Below are 14,613 nucleotides of genomic sequence, written 5' to 3'. Positions count from 1 at the left end.
GTGGAACAATAAATCAACGTTTCTCTCCCCCCCCCCACTTCATCTCTCTCTCTCTAAAATCAATTTTTAAAAAATTGCCCTAACTAATAAGGTGGCTCACTGTGCCTACACTGTTTGTACAAGCAATATGATTTATATAAAAAACCTGCCTTCTGGGAGTCTGGAATTTCAGTATATGCTAGGCAGAGTGTCTATGTGACCAGACTCCAATAAAATCTTCAGGCACTGGGTCTCTAATGGGCAGAAACATGGTACACATGTTGCTGCATTTTTACTGCTGAGAGAAGTGGGCTCTGTGTGACTCCCCTTCCCCCACCAAGGGAGGGAGAGAACATAAAGCAGCCTCCATATTCCACTGTCTTTTTCCCCTTATGATCTGATGTATGTTCTTACTACACTGCTGTAATAAGTCTTATCTGTGAGTAGTACAGCTATATACTGAGTCACACAAGTCCTTCTAGTCAATCTCTGAATATGGGGGTGGCTTTGGAAACACCCAACACAGTGATGATAGAATAGTGGATACATTTAGGAAGGGGTAACAATTAGGAATGGACAAAAAGGAGGCTTTCTGAGGTGCTGGTAATGTTCCATATCTAGAACATTAGGTATGTTCGTTCAGTAAAAATTCATCAAGTTCTAGACTATCATTTTTGCACTTTTCTCTAAGTATGTCATATCAATAAAACAGCTTCCTCTTCTCTTCAGTAACCAACTAATCTAATGTGTGTGAAGCATGAAGTGAAGTCAGACCACTGGAGAACTGTTTGAGATGTTAATAATATTCTATTTATTTTTTAATCCAGGAAAAATTTCATGGACATGTCACTCTGAAAATCTAACAGCCATACATTTATAATTTGTGATCTTCTGTGTATATGTTTTATATTAATAGTAATAAAATCACAATAAATCTTTTTTACATACATACATATAATACTTACATACCTGTACATCTATATATATAAAAGGCTAATATGCTAAGTGTCCCTTGACCGTCCAACTGGTTGCTATTATACACACTGACCACCAACGGGCAGACGCTCAATGCAGGAGCTGCCGTGACATGCACTGGCCATTTATGAGACATGGCAATGCGGACCTGGCACTGACAAAGCAACACTCAGCTTCCCCCAAGTGGGACACAGGCCCTGCCACCACCCTGGAGTGACAGCCTACCAAATCGCAGCCAATGTTGCCGAGACCCCATGGTGCAAAATGTGGCCCACAGCCCAGCCCAGCCCAGAAACTGTGGCTGTAGGTGCCGGGTAATGACATCATGTAGCAACGCCCAGCTTCTTCTCCCTAGTAACTAGCCTCCTTGAAGTTTCTTCAGCCCATGAACACGACTTGCTTTATAGCCAGGTGCAAACATTTTACACTTTAACCAAATGTCTGTGAAGTGTTTTCACATGCCTCATCTCATTTGATCCTCACAGAATTCCCGGAGTAGGTAGACAGGAGACTGGGTAGAATCCTATTTTCTTTTCTTTAGCCAGAAAATAGATTTCGAACATTTAGAAACTTGACCTGACTGAAAAGAAGTAAGGAATGATGAAACTTGAAAATGACTTCAGGTTTTCTCACTGCACAGAATATAGTCAAACACTGCTATAGTTAAATATTTCACCCTTTGTTCTCCCTACATGATCTACAATAATAATCTGCCTTGTGTTGATATTTACTGCTGTGTTGCTGATAATTACCTGAAAGAGAAGTTGGGGTGCTTCACTGGGCTGGAAAAAGTTTAACTAAATCAGAAAGCAGGTCTAATTAAGCAAGTTTATCTATATCTATACAGACAGTCCTCAGGTTACATCGGACTCGATGTACATCATTTTGTGGTTACAACACCATCTCCCATTTATTTATTAAAAAAAAAAAAAAGTTTCGTCATTTCAATATAGATACATATGTGCTTTGTGTTTTTTATTTATTTACCACAAGTAAAGGTCAGGAATTGTTATCTTTCTTTTAAATTTTTTTTACTGTTTCACTTCATTACTGCTGTGTATGTGCTCCATGTGAGTGACGTAGGTGCTTATGTAGGTGGGTTCCGACTTACGGTGAAAATCGCATTACATCGCGCTGGAGGAACAGATCTCCGCCATAACCCAAGGACTTACTGTATATATAAAGCTCTCACTGTTGCCAATTGCATGTGTGTTTCCATCTGTCATTGTCGATTGTGAATTTGGTTGACACTTCTATTATAGAGAAAAGGCAAATAGTAATATTAAAATATTTCTTCTAATTAATTTCCTTTCAGTGTGCACAAATTTGTGCACCAGACCTCTAGTATATTTATATGTGCTTATATATACACTAAAGGCCCAGTGCACAAAAATTTGTGCACTCGGGGTGGGGGGTCCCTCAGCCCGACCTGTGCCCTCTCGCAGTCTGGGACCCCTCGGGGGATGACCACCTGCTGGCTTGGGCCTGCTCCCCGGGGGATTGGGTCTAAGATGGCAATCAGACATCCCTCTGGCAGCCCGGCAGCCCTCGGGGGATGTCCACTTGCCAGCGGGGAGAAGGCCTAAACTGCAGTTGGACATCTTTAGCACTGCTGAGGAGGCAGGAAAGGCTCCCACCACCACCGCTGTACTGGCAGCCATCAGCCTGGCTTGTGGCTGAGCAGAGCTCCCCATGTGAGAGTGCCCTGACCACCAGAGGGCAGCTCCTGCATTAAGCATCAGCCTCCTGGTGGTCAATGTGTGTCATAGTGACCAGTCATTCCCAGTCTTTCTGCTGTTAGGGTCAGTTTGCATATTACCCTTTTACTATATAGGATAGAGGCCTGGTGCACGGGTGGGGCCCGGCTGGTTTGCCCTGAGGGGTGTCCCGGATCAGGGTGGGGGTCCTGCTTGGGTGCCTGGCCAGCCTGGATGAGGGGCTGATGGCTGTTTGCATCTGGTCGCACCCCCTTCAGGGTGGGGGTCCCCACTGGGGTGGCCTGGCCAGTCTGGGTGAGGGGCTGAGGGCCGTTTTCAGGCTGGTGGGCGACTGAAGCTCCCAACCTCTCCTTTTTTTCTTTTTTATTCTGGGATTTATTTACCTTCTATGGCTGTCACTGGAGCTGAGAGCTGGCTCCAGCTCTGAGGCCTCGCCTGCTGAAAGCAGGTATCTGGGGTTTGTTTGGCTTATATAATTGAAACACTGTTGCAGCTCCAGCTCTGAGACCTTGGCTGGCTGAAAGCAGGTATCTGGGATTTATTTAGCTTCTATAATTAAAACATAGTTGCTTTCGGAGCTGTTGCTTTCAGGCTCAGAGCCGGGCCACGGCAGGCGGGGAACCTTCGCCGAGGCAACCAAGCCTCATGTTCGCTTCAGCTGCGTGGCTGCTGGCCACCATCTTAGTTGGCAGTTAATTTGCATATCACTGATTAGCCAATGGGAAGCATATTGGAGGTACAGTTAATTACCCTATTTGTCTTTTATTAGATAGGATACTTACATCATCATCTCTCAATTGCTGTTTTTTGTGTGTTTTTTTTTCAATGTTGCTCCTTTCCTAGCTCTCTCTGTCCCATGCCCTGTATTCCAGACTCTGTCATATTTTCCCTTAACAGAATGGAATGACTCCCCAAATTCATCTACTTCCAAATTGATCTTTTGCTCTTCTCTAACCCCTTCTCCTTGCTGCAGAGTAAATGTTTTTAAAAGCCTATACAGGAATGTCTTTCCCTGCTTATAATCCTTTGTGGCTTCTCATTATTCTTAATATAAAAACCAACCCCTCACATGTCTTACAAGACCCTGCACAATTTGTACCTTGTCCACCATCCCAGCCTCATATCATACCATCCTTCCACTCTCTCTGCCTGCCTCACAGGCCTTCAGTTTCATGAATGCACTGTGGTCATTTCTATTTTAGGGCTGTTCCCCATGCTGTTTATTCAGCCTAGTATCCTCTTTATTACTTTTTCACTTCTTTTACATAGGAAAGCCTATGCAAAGATTAGTCCTCAGATCTTAGCTTAAATGTCATTTCTTGATGGAAACTTTTCCTGATTCAGATGTGCATCTGTACATCCATGTGTGTGTGTAGATGAGTAAGTATATACACACACACAGGTAAGTAAGCCTCCCCCTCCTCACTTCTCTGTATATGGTCTCTCAACATCCTAAATGTATCCTACCAGTTTATTACCATCAGTATAAACATGTCCTAATATCTCCCATCTTAAAAACTTCCTTAACCCTTATCCTCTACATAGCAAAACTAATTAGAGTCCATTTTCATTGTATCCACTTTCTTATCTCACATTCTTGACCAAAGGCTTCTGCTTCATCCCTTTTCCACTAAAACTGCTCAAGATTATTGATGATTTCCATCCTGCCAAATCCAATGGTCACTTTCTATCTTAATTTTTTCCCTTAAATGATCTCCTACTAATATGTCACATTTCTAAAAACATATTCCAAAAACCATTTTTTTAAAAAAGGTTTAATGGCCAAATAATTTTGAGTAATAGTACATATTTATCCTACCTTTGGGGTTTTAGATATTCCTGTGGGACTGTGAACAAATTAGCTAACCTCTCTGTGCCTGCTTTGGTTATCTGAAGCAAGAACTATCTCAAAATTGACTGCAAGTCAATTTTGAAACAATGTACATAAAACACATAGAATATAAACTGTTCTATAAGAAATGTTATTATTGCAACTTACAACATTGTTTGAAGGATTAAATGAGATGATATGAAAGTACTTTAAGATCATATTTTAGACCTAGCTGGTTTGGCTTAGTGGATAGAGCTCTGGCTTGCGGACTGAAGGGTCCCGGGTTTGATTCTGGTCAAGGGCACATGCCCAGGTTGTGGGCTCGATCCCTGGAAAAGGGGGGGTGGGGGGAAGCGTGCAGGAGGCAGCCATTCGATGATTCTCTCTCATTATTGATGTTTTTCTTTCTTTTTTTTTTTTTTAGTAAATTTTTATTGTTCAGATTATTACATTTGTTCCTCTTTTTTCCCCCCCATAGCTCCCCTCCACCCAGTTCCCACCCCACCCTCTGCCCTTACCGCCCCCACTGTCCTCATCCCTAGGTGCACAATTTTTGTCCAGTCTCTTCCCGCATCTCCCACACCCCTTTCCCCACCAAGAATAGTGAGTCCATTCCCTTTCTATGTCCCTGATTCTATTATAATCACCAGTTCATTCTGTTCATCAGATTATTTATTCACTTGATTCCTAGATTCACTTGTTGATAGATGCATATTTGTTGTTCATAATTAGTATCTTTACCTTTTTCTTCTTCTTCCTCTTCTTAAAGGATACCTTTCAGCATTTCATATAAAGGTTTGGTGGTGATGAACTCCTTTAGCTTTTCCTTATCTGTGAAGCTCTTTATCTGACCTTCAATTCTGAATGATAGCTTTGCTGGATAAAGTAATCTTGGTTGTAGGTTCTTGGCATTCATCACTTTGAATATTTCTTGCCACTCCCTTCTGGCCTGCAAAGTTTCTGTTGAGAAATCAGCTGACAGTCGTATGGGTATTCCCTTGTAGGTAACTGAGTTTCTTTCTCTTGCTGCTTTTAACATTCTCTCTTTGTCTTTTGCTCTTGGCATTTTAATTATGATGTGTCTTGGTGTGGTCCTCTTTGGATTCCTTTTGTTTGGGGTTCTCTGCGCTTCCTGGACTTATAAGTCTATTTTTTTCACCAGGTAGGGGAAGTTTTCTGTCATTATTTCTTCAAATAGGTTTTCAATATCTTGGTCTCTCTCATCTTCTGGCACCCCTATAATTCTGATGTTGGTACGCTTGAAGCTGTCCCAGAGGCTCCTTACACTATCTTCGTATTTTCGGATTCTTTTTTCATTTTGCTTTTCTGGTTGGGTGTTTTTTGCTTCTTCGCATTTCAAATCTTTGCCTTGATTCTTGCGCTCCTCTGGTCTGCTGTTGGGAGTCTGTATAATATTCGTTATTTCAGTCCGTGTATGCTTAATTTCTAGTTGGTTCTTTATCACAACATCGAGGGTCTCATTAGATTTCTTGAGGATCTCAATAACTTTATCGGAGGCTTCTAGACAGTTCTTGAGAGACCTTAAAAGTGTGGTTCTGAACTCAATATCCTCCATTGACAGTTTTGTCCTGTTTCTTTGTCTCCGCATTTTTATGCTTTCTTGGTGCACCCCCTAGTGGTCTTTGTTCACAGTCTTGTTGTAGTTAAGCCTTGATTGTTGTAGTTAATACTAGGGGGATTTGACCTCCAGGCCAACTGGCTGTGAGAATCAGCTGTGTCTGCAGTGGGAAAACTTCTGTCCTCTAGGGAGGTGCTAATCTAGCCTTTGCCTGAGGCTATCTGGCAAATGGCTCTGCGCAGGGCTTGGGTGGGGCTGGTCGCACGGGATCAACAGAGCGGGTGGAGGGAGCAGTTATGGCTGCTCTCAGTCCCGTCCCCAGAGGCTCTGCCTCTCAGAGTCCCAGCAACCACTGCAAACCTCGGAGAGAAAGCTGCCCTCGCGTTCCGACCGAAGCCAGACAGTCCCGCTTCTCCGGTTTGAGTCTGGGTCCCTAGAGACTCGCCCAGAACTGGAGCTCAGAATCTGAGACTCCCTCCCGATTGAAAACGACAACCATGCCCTCAGACACCAGCCCACTCCACGCGCACCTCTGCACCTTTGTATTTTCCGCACTGTGCCTCCTCTGAGTCTCGTATGCTGTTCTCTTTCCTTCTAGTTGAAGAATTTCCCCTCAGCCAGTCTTCCTGTGGTTCTGGGCGATGTCCGTTCCGTCTTTTAGTTGTATTTGTGAAGTGGTTGTTCGAGGCAGCTAACTCCGGTGTTTACCTATGCCTCCATCTTGGTTTTTCCGACACATACTTCTTTTTTGTAAAATATATTTTTATTGATTTCAGAGAGGATGGGAGAGAGATAGAAACCTCATCCATGAGAGAGAATCTTGCTCATTATTGATGTTTCTATCTCTCTCTTCCTCTCCCTTCCTCTCTGAAATCTATAATAAAGATTTTTTTTTTAAAAGATACTTTATAGAAACATTTCTCAAACTTCAGTTTCAGGACCCTTTTACATTCTTAAATTATTGAGGATCTAAAGAGCTTTTTTTATTTATGTGGGTTTTATCTATCAATATTTGTAATTGTAGAAATTAAAACTGAGAAAAACTTAATATTTATTCATCCCATTACATGTTAACATAGATAACATTCTAATGAAAAATAACCATATTTTCCAAAACAAACAAAAAACATTTACTGAAAATGTTCAGTTAGTTTAGTCAAAATAATTGCATTGATTTCCATCTCTCCAAAACTCTAATGTCGAGCTTAATAGAAGATAGCTAGATTCCCACATCTGCTTTTATACTTAATCTGCTGCCATATATTGTTCTGGTTGACTATATAGAGAAAATCTGGCATCACACTGACATGCAGTTTAAAAGGTTACTAGCCCTGGCCGATGTTGCTCACTGGTTAGAGCCCTGCCTGCAAACCAAAGGATTTCAGGTTCACTCCCCAGCTGCAGTAGGGACGTGTACAGGAGGAAACCAATCAATGTGTTTCTCTCACACCAATGTTTCTTTCTCTCTTTCTCTCCCCCCCACCCCGACTGTCAATAGAAAAAAATATGCTTGGGTGAGGATTAACAAAAATAAATAAGTAAAAAGGTTATTAAAATACTAGAGGCCTGGTGCATGACATTCATGCACGGGGGGGCGGGGGGGGGAGCAGGGGGAAAAGGGATCCCTCAGCCCGGCCTGCACCCTCTTGCCCTCTCGCATCTGGGACCGGGAAGCAGACCTAAGCCAGCAGACGGACATCACCCGAGGGGTCCTTAGCAGGAGAGGTTCCTGCCACCACAGCTGCGCTCACCAGCTATGAGCCCAACTTCTGGCTGAGCAACGCTCCCCCTATGGGAGTGCACTGACCACCAGGAGGCAGTTCCTGCATTGAGTGTCTACTCCCTAGTGGTCAGTGCACATCATAGCAACTGACTGTTCCGCCATTCAGTTGATTTGCATATTAGCCTTTTATTAAATAGGATTCCTCCTTTTCCACAAAATTGTGAATGTTCTTATTAGATACCACACTAAAACTCCACCAAAAATCTTTCTTAAAGATTAGTTGCAATGTAGAATCTGAAACCAGACCAATGACCTTTTCACACTCTAGTGGTTACAATAAAGTCCATTGGTTTATCTTGTACTTTGAATATAGCTTTTTCCATGCAAGTCTTTGTAAAATCATGAAATGGTCAATTTGGAAAATATTGAGTTATGCAGACCATCTAAATGGTAACACATTTCATTATACAATATATTTTAAAAGTCATAACTATCAATATCACCATTGATCTCATCAGAATAGTCCTGTAAGTATTAGAGAGCTGTCAAGTTCAAGGTGGTGCATATGTTTTCTCCAAATTTCTATTTTTGCTTGAGTGCATACGTTAGTTGTTTTCTTTGGAGTGACAGGCTTATTACATTAATTTCTGAGAAAATGTCTACTAAACACCTGCATTTGAATAATCATACTTAGAAAATTTTAGAAAAACATTATGTAATTATTAGAGCAATGATGTTATTATATGGTATATACCCCCTGAAATACTGCACTATATGCTTTTGAGAGAATGAGCATGAAAAGGCAAATAATGACAGTGCTACTATAAAAATAGTTTTTACCTTCAGATTCTTTGAAAGGGTTTTGGGGACTCTTCATGAGTGTCTGGAAAGCCACTTTAACATTTTACAACCCTCAATTACCTTTAAATTGCTATAAAAAAAAAAATCTTGGAAGACCTCACCACTTTAGGGATGAGGAGGAGAAGAGGTCTTCTTCAATTGCCCAACTCACTCTTAATAGGAGCAATTCAGTTAGGTCTACTTGTACCTTCTCACTTGGTCTGGGAATGAGCCACCGTGAATGATTCCCAGGTTCCCGTTAAGCGTTGTCATTAGTCAAGCCATTCTGGAGCAATCAAATTTTGGCCCGTTGTTTGTTTGTTTTTTAACTTTAATTTTAGGTAATCTATGACTTCCCTGCTACTACCCTAAGTGATTTGATTCTATTATTTTGTATTAAAAGAAAGGGCACATTAATGCCACTTTTTCTAAACTGATAAAAGCTATTATGGTATAAAATTCCACATTATGTCCTCTATTAATTATATTCTTGAATTTAAATTACTTCTAAATAGCTGTTTCTAAGTGTGCATAAAATTTATAAGTATGATGAATGGGAAATGTGCTACTTAATAGCATAAATATACTTACCTTCATTGTTAGTTAAAAATGTTAGTTAACTTTTGAAGAATAGATAGGTTAGCAATGTCACCTTTTCTCAACCTTCCCTACAACTCATTTATAGAAAAAAACTACTTATAACTAAGAACCCTAAAAATACTGTTATCCTATATAATAATCCTATATAATAAAAGGGTAATATGCAAATAGACTGAGCGGCAGAACAACCAACCAACCAACCAAAGCAGGGGTCCTCAAACTTTTTAAACAGGGGGCCAGTTCACTGTCCCTCAGACCGTTAGAGGGCCGGACTATAGTTTTAAAAAAAAACTATGAACAAATTCCTATGCACACTGCACATATCTTATTTTGAAGTAAAAAACAAATGTTTTCAGCGGGCTGCATGTGGCCTGCGGGCCGTAGTTTGAGGACCCCTGAACCAAAGTGTAATATGCTAATGATATTCTAAGGCTGCTCAACCGCTCACTATGAGGTGCACTGACCACCAGAGGACAGACAGTCAACTGGTCGATCAGTCACTACAATGTGCACTGACCACGAGGGGGCAGATGCTCCGATCAGTAGGTTAGCTTGCTGCTGGCATCTGGCCAATTGGGGCTAAGCAAAATAGGCTGGACATGCCCTGGAGCCCTCCCACGGTCCCTCCCTGCACCAGTGGGGTCCCTCAGCTTGGCCTGTGCCCTCTCACAATCCGGGACCCCTCAGGGGATGTTGGAGAGCTGGTTTCAGCCCGATCCCGCAGGCCACTCCCCTTGGGAGGGCGCCAGTTGCAGGGCTCATGACTGGTGCGAGCCTCTTCCGATCAGGACTGACTGGGTGCAAGCCCGAGGCAGGCACAGTAGGGCCAGGATGAGCGGGAGCGGCAGGAAGGAGCAGCAGGAAGGAGCGGCAGGCAGCGTTGGACTGCAGGTTTTGGCCCAATCCCTGCAGGCCATCCAGAGGGACCACACCTATGCACGAATTCATGCACCAGGCCTCTAGTTAATTCAATAAACACCTCTGGAAACTACTTCTTTATTATAATTAATTCTGGTCATGGTAAAAAAGAAACTGTCAAATATAGTGTAATTTGAAATCCTACACTATGAGATCTGGTTTGTATAAAAAGGCCTTGAATATATTATGTTAAGTAAAATAAACCAGACATAAAAGGACAATAATTGTATCATTCCACTTACATGAAATACATAGAACAAATTCATGGAGACTAAAGGTAGGTCAGAAAGGATGGGATGCTGGGGGGAGGGGGGTGTTGCTTAATAGTTACAGTTTTTGCTTTGGGTAATGAAAAATCTTTGGAAATATATAGTGGTGATGGTTTGCACAACATAGTGAATGTAATTAATGCCACTGACTTATACACTAAAATAATTAAAATGGCAAATTTTGTTATGTATATTTTATCAAAAATTTTAAAAATAATGTAATAATATTCTGAAAATCACTGAATTGTACTTTTTTGTTGGTGTTAATCTTTACCCGAGGATATTTTTCCGTTGATTTTTAGAGAGAGTGAAAGGGAGGGAGGAAGGGAGGGAGGGAGGGAAAGGGCCGGGGAGGGAGGGAGTGGAAGGGAAGAGGGAGAGAGAAGGAATGACAGACACCAATGTGATGGATACATCTACACACACCAGGACCAGGTCGGGGGATCAAACCTGCAACCAGGTACATACCCTTACTGAAATCGAACGTGCCACCCTTAGGTGTGCGGGGGTGGCACTCTAACCACTGAGCAACATGGGCCAAGACTGAATTGTACACTTTTAATGGGTGAACTGTTTGGTAAGTGAATCATATCTCAATAAAAAATGTGGGGTTTTTTTGTTTTTTTTTTAAAGAAAAGTTCTTGCCCTAACCAGTTTGGCTTAGTGGATAGAGTCTCAGCCTGTGGACTCAAGGGTTCCAGGTTTGATTCCGGTCAAGGGCATGTACCTTGGTTTCAGGCACATAACCAGTAAGGAGTATGCAACAGGTAGCTGATTGATGTTTCTCTCTCATCGATGTTTCTAACTCTCTATACCTCTCCCTACCTCTCTGTAAAAAAAAAATCAATAAAATATATATTTTTAAAAAAGAAATAAAAGTTCTTAATTTGGTCCTGAAATACTCAAAGGACTAGGTACATGAAAAGGGCACAGACTTGCTCAGTATGACCCTGGGAACAAAACTAGGATTTCCAAAACGTAAATTATAGGAAGGTATAGATTTCCACTCAAAACAAAGAAGAAACAATAGCTAAAGCTGTCCAGAATCCTCAAATGTCCCCAGGCAAAGCAGAGAACCATCACTGGTGGTTTTTTAAACAAAGGCCCACCTGTCAGGAATGCACAGGCCGACCCCTAAGAAAGGTTCACAAATAACTTGAGTAGAATGCAAAAGTGTGTGTCCATGTTTTTTCCTCAAGAGTCCTTATGTTGATTCTCAAAAGGGGACAGTGCCCCCCCCCCAAAAAAAAACGGTTAAAACACCATTTCAATTGGGGAAATTCCAGCAATTCAAGGGATATTGCACTAGATCTAAAAATTCCTCCCAAATCTAAGGCTGTAAACCCTACAGCCCATACTCCTGGCTAAGAAGTATAATGAAAAGAGAAAGATATTCCCAAAAATGTCCTTGGGCTAAAATTTATGTAAAATGAAGATAATGCTTCTTGGGGTAAGGTTGAGTCAGATAAGATTCTCCTCTTCTCTGCTCCCATAGAACCCCAAAATTATACAGGCAGTCCTCGGGTTACCTTGGACTCGATTTACGTCGTTTCGTGGTTACGTCGCCATCTCCCATTTACAGTATACATATAAAAAAAGTTCCATCATTTCGATGTATGTACATATGTGCTTTATGTTCATTATTATTTATTTACCACAAGTAAAGGTCAGGAATTATCTTTCTTTTAAATTCTTTTTACTGTTTCACTTCATTACTGCTGTGCATGTGCTCCATGAGAGTGACGTAGGTGCTTATGTGGGTGGGTTCCGACTTACGGTGAAAATCGAGTTGCGCCATAGGAGCTGATCTCCAACTTAACCTGAGGACTGCCTGTACCTCATTCTCCTGAGCTAGTTCCTCCTCATCTCCCTGAACTTTTAAACATTAGGAACGCTCCAGGGCGCAACCCTCCGACTTAACTCTGCTTTATTTAACTGACACTCTGGCTTTAAATACCCTCTATAAACTGAGAACATCCATATTTATAATCTCCAGTCTGGAAGTCTCTAAATCCCAGACGTGTATATCTTTTTATGGTTTTAGCTCTTAAATATTTAGGTCATTAATCTAAATATGGGTCACTTTGAGTTTATTTCTAGATATGGCTATGAAGAAAGATATCTATTCCTGAATGTCTATCAGGTATCTTAAGCTTCACGTCTCAAACCAAGCCTTTAATATTCCCCATCTAAACCATTTAACAAATTCTGTTGGCTTCATCTTCAAAACATAACCCAAATGCAACAACTTACCGCCACCTCCTCCTCTACTAACCTAATTTATTGCAATTGCCATTAACTGGTCTTCTATTCTCACCTTTGCTTCCCTTCAGCAAGCAGCCAGTGATCCTGTTTGAAGCGTAAGTCTCTGCTCTAAACCCTTTGATGACTTCCTATCTCATTCAGAATAAATGCCCAAAGTGCTTCCCATGGCCTACAATGTCCTAACCAATTTGTCGTGTCCCCCCCCCCCCCCCCACACACACTTTTCTGGTCTCATCTTTTCCCTCTCTCTCCTTCCTTAAACCAGCTCTAGCAGTCCATGGACTTCTGGCTGTACCTCTAACAGTGGAGCCATGCCCCCCCTTTGCATTTACTGTTTCCACAGACTGGGATGCTCTTCCCGTAGAACTCTTCATGGCTAGCCCCCTTACCTACCACTGGTCTTTGCTCCAATTCAACTTCTTAGTGAGGCCTTCTCTGATTGCCTTATTTACAATAGCAAGTGTGCCTCCCCTGCTCCTCCTTACTCCCCCACCCCACAACATGTGTGCTTTCTCCATCGTACTGTATTTATCACACCTGACACATTACGTATGTGTCTGTTGCCCCCCATCAGAATGTAAACTCCATGAACTGTTCATTTGTACACTCCCAGTGCTCAGAACAATGCCCGGCAAGCACACAGTAGGCCTTCCATAAACATTTGTGGAACTAACAAATACAAAGCATGTCATATTTACAATCGATATTACAATCGTCTGCTTATACTTGTCTCTCTCTCTCTCTCTCTCTCTCTCTTTTTTTAAATATATTGGAAGGGAGAGAGATAGTCAGAAACATCGATGAGAGAGAAACACCGATCAGCTGCCTCCTGCACATCTCCCACTGGGGATGTGCCCGCAACCCAGGTACATGCCCTTGACCGGAATCGAACCTGGGACCCTTCAGTCCGCAGGCCGACGCTCTATCCACTGAGCCAAACCGGTCTCGGCTATACTTGCCTCTTTAATGAACTGTGCGCTTTCTGCAGGCAACCCTCATTCCCTTGTGAATTTCCAGCACCCAACACACAGCGGGTGTGTTCATTTGAAATGACTAAATCCGTGGTTCTCAACCTTCCTAATGCCACGACCCTTTAATACAGTTCCTCATGTTGTGGTGACCCCCAACCATAAAGTTATGTTCGTTGCAACTTCATAACTGTAATGTTGCTACTGTTGTGAATCGTAATGTCAACATCTGATATGCAGGATGGTCTTAGGCGACCCCTGTGAAAGGGTCGTTCGACCGCCAAAGGGGTCGCGACCCACAGGTTGAGAACCGCTGGACTAAATCAACAACAGGCCAAGGGGTAATCCTCCGCCTTTTGAGCAGCCTCTACGCTGTCACCCTCTAAGGGAGGGTGCGTAAGGGACTCAGGAAGGCGTCCATACCAGTGCCTCTCCTTCGCGTCACTCCCGTCACCCTCACCCCCCACACCGTTATCCCCGCAATAACCGAACGAGAGATCGAGCGAACGGCCGGAGCTAGAATTCCCACGATCAGGATCCAGGAGGAAGCAACTGAGCCTCAGCCTAAGATCAAAGAAGGGGGCCGGACCCCGACAAGAACCCCCGTCCCGGGGGTGGTGCCCAGAAGAGGAAAGAGCCGGGTGACCACCCTCTTTTGACAGCTGGGGAAACGGAAGCCCAGAGGAGAAAGCGCCTGGTCAGAAATCACACAGCACGCGAACCGGGCCGGGAACCCAGTTGAACCGGCCCGCGCGCCGCCCCGGGGGCCTCTCACTTCGGGTGGTGCCCTCGGCGCCGAACCCTCGCCCGGCGCACGTGCTCCGAGGTCCCCGGTGGCCCGCCCGCCCGCCCGCTGCTCGCGGCCCGTTCTCCACCGGGGTCCGAGGCTGGGGTCGACGCCGGTGCCTCTCTCCGCGCCTCCCACACGCCCCTCGCCGCTCGGGACCC

At 43.2% G+C, this 14,613-nt stretch overlaps 1 protein-coding gene across 1 annotated transcript in view; it reads right to left on the bottom strand.

Annotated features, from left to right (window-relative positions):
• The window catches only part of THAP12 (THAP domain containing 12), a 38,913-nt gene that overhangs the window by 23,908 nt on the left and 392 nt on the right, over window positions 1-14,613 (bottom strand).

This window comes from Myotis myotis, unplaced genomic scaffold, assembly GCF_014108235.1.
Source record: "Myotis myotis isolate mMyoMyo1 unplaced genomic scaffold, mMyoMyo1.p scaffold_m19_p_10, whole genome shotgun sequence".
NCBI lineage: Eukaryota > Metazoa > Chordata > Mammalia > Chiroptera > Vespertilionidae > Myotis > Myotis myotis.
The sequence above is the reverse complement of the archived record's forward strand: the minus strand, read 5'-3'. Positions and strand labels throughout refer to the sequence as shown.